Source organism: Leptonychotes weddellii, unplaced genomic scaffold (genome assembly GCF_054177405.1).
Source record: "Leptonychotes weddellii isolate Sample4059 unplaced genomic scaffold, ASM5417740v2 HiC_scaffold_19631, whole genome shotgun sequence".
NCBI classification, from domain to species: domain Eukaryota; kingdom Metazoa; phylum Chordata; class Mammalia; order Carnivora; family Phocidae; genus Leptonychotes; species Leptonychotes weddellii.
This window is the reverse complement of record NW_027782192.1, coordinates 692-3,505: the sequence shown is the minus strand read 5'-3', so window position 1 is coordinate 3,505 and position 2,814 is coordinate 692. Positions and strand designations below refer to the sequence as shown.

The following is a 2,814-nucleotide window of genomic DNA, read 5'->3' as shown; positions in this document are numbered from 1 at the left end:
GGTGCCTGGGTGGCTCAGTTGGTTAAGCGACTGCCTTCGGCTCAGGTCATGATCCTGGAGTCCTGGGATCGAGTCCCGCATCGGGCTCCCTGCTCGGCAGGGAGTCTGCTTCTCCCTCTGACCCTCCTCCCTCTCATGCTCTCTGTCTCTCATTCTCTCTGTCTCAAATAAATAAATAAAATCTTTAAAAAAAAAAAAAGTATATTTCTCAAGATAGGAGGATGGAGCATACTTTATACTCCATTCATCACTTTGTTAGCTTGATTTATAACTTTTAAGTATTCACGTGTATGGTATGCGGTCTTCCCTTTGTACCTTTGTCCCAGACCTCAAAGGTTAGAAACAGATCTTTCCTATTGAAGGTGAGCAAAATCAGAGAATTAGAAGTTGGTTATTAAATTTGAAATCTCAAATGTGTTATAAAATCAGGGTAGTGGTTATCCCGAGGGGAGAAAAAGTTATGATTGGGGAAGGGCCTGGCCTGTTCCATTTCTCAACTTGGGTGGTGATTACATAGATGTTTATTCTTGGGCTTTGTGCATTCCTCTCCATGGATGAGGGATCTCTCAATAAAATGTTAAAAAACAAAACAAAACAAAAACTAAAAAATGTATTGTTCTTAATTAGGAAAAAAAATCTGATATCTCAGAAAAGCCTTTCTTTCAGGCTTGTCTATCACAGATTATACTACATTTGTTTTATAAATCTTGGCCCAGTCATGGAAATAAACAGAAAAATTAAATGCTCTAGAAGACAGCTAAATAAATTATATAATGTGTGTGTGTGTGTGTGTGTGTGTGTACATGCATGTACATGGTGTGTCTATGAATGTGTGTGTTGGACTTTTGTCCTCTAGTCCTCAGCCAGGGAAACAACTGAAAGAAAACCTCTCTCTCTGCATTCTCAGTAGTTCCCATGGGTTAATGAGAAAAATATTTTCAAGCATGCTTTTTTTATTTGACTCTGTCTGTGGTTTGTTTATCCCAAAGAAGAAGCAATGAGGCAGAGAGGAGTACTTACTTTTCTCAGGTTAGAGAACCATTGTGCATAAAGTTTGTTTTATAGTTTCACGAAAAAAAAAACAAAACAAAACATTGTGGATGTAGTTTCCACATCTAGATATTCGTAACAGGGACTCTTTGTTTTTATCTTTCAGGTGTCATCGTCACCAAATAAGGGAAGAAATAAAGAGGAAGGTACGGTTTTTGGTTCTTGAGGAGCTAGATATATAAATTTGTTTATAATGGTGGAAACCAGAAAAAGTACAGTAGGTTAATTTAAAAGTTATATAAACCAAGTAAAATACTTTTTAAAATAGTCATTAAAATTTTCAGATGAAATCAATTATTTCCTAATTTCAGAAAATGAGAAGGAGCACATATATTACTTCTAGGCTAGAAAATAGTTTGTGTTAGTGACATTTTTGGTGAAGTACTGAGAGGTTTCAGGTACTTTTGATAAATTTAATGAGACTCCAGATACCTGAATTTGGGAGATTTTCTTTATTATCTCATCATTTTAATGAATCATTTTAAATAAATATCTTAAAATCAAAATTTATAGTAGGATTGAAAATACTGTATTTTTTGTTAACCATTATTTGAAGCTGTTTTGAGAAACAAGTAAAAATGTCGTGTAGTAAAAATTTCAGAATATAAGCATAGGCACGAAGCATTCATCTTTGAAACTTTGCAAGATTTTTGATCCTTTGTTTTAATATAAAACATTAGAAGAGCATTCAACTCACAAAATTGGAGGAAAAATTAGAACTATTTACTGTGTCAAGTTCTATGATGTTTAGAAAAGAGCAGATCTGTAGACATTTCATGGGAAAGCAAGCTGTATTCCTTATATGGGAAACTAACAGACTGTTTCTTTTCAATACTATCCCATGTTGGGATATTTGACAGGCAGTCAAATTTTACAGTACAAGATTTTCCTAGACCTTTCATGCTGTAGCTAGGACACTAACTTCTGTGTTATTCCGTAGAGACTAAAATGATCCAGAAAGATGAAGGGAATAAAATGGGAAGCCTCTGGAATTTTTAGCACAGTTTTATATAAGGCTTGAGCCAAATGAGAGAACTTAGGACAAGAGTTTAAAGGGGAGTAACTTGAAATAGGGAAATGTGTCATACCAAGCTTATGATTGTTTTTCTCTGCCTAAATACTTCCTAAAGGTCTGAATTTAAATTTGTCTTCCCTCCTCCCTCCCTCCCTCCCTCTTTACCCCTTCCCCGACACCCTCTTCCCCATTTCAAACAGAGCAAGTGTGGCACTTCCTTGGCAAGTGATTCGAACATTTGAAGTTCTGCCATCAAGATTCCAATCTCCAAGAATTCCACGACTCCCTCTCCCCCAAGTGCTAGCAACAGGCAGATCTATGAGAATTTACTGACTTCCTCTTGAAACTTTTTTCCCCCAGCGTTTTTTGAGATATACAATATGTAAATAAAGACTGATATTTTTAAATTATTCGGATATTTATTGATATGAAAAGAAGATTTTGTTTAATTTCATAGCAGAAATTTAGAAGCATTGAGTTTTGACCAGTTCTAATTTCTGTGGCTGAAGGAACCCATCAATTTTATCAGCTTTTATTTCTGTAGGTTAATGTAGAAATTACAAATTTAGTAAGCTAATTAGATTATTGTGGATAATTACTCTCATTTTCATACCACATTATCTTTTTTCAAGTTGCTGGTGGAACCTTTCTTTAGCCAAACTCTGTCCTCTATTAGGCCTGTGTAATGTGTTTACATTTATTAAGGTTCTTTCCTAGAATTTATTACTTTAGAGGGCCTAAACTCTCTG

At 35.1% G+C, this 2,814-nt stretch overlaps 1 long non-coding RNA gene across 1 annotated transcript; it reads left to right on the top strand.

The window, feature by feature from the left end:
* The first annotated feature begins 23 nt into the window (after positions 1–23).
* LOC145718673 (uncharacterized) lies at positions 24–2,475 on the top strand. Its single transcript, XR_014141961.1, has 2 exons — positions 24–1,196; positions 2,266–2,475. It is a non-coding gene; the product is annotated as an uncharacterized LOC145718673 (long non-coding RNA).
* Positions 2,476–2,814: the final 339 nt, after the last annotated feature.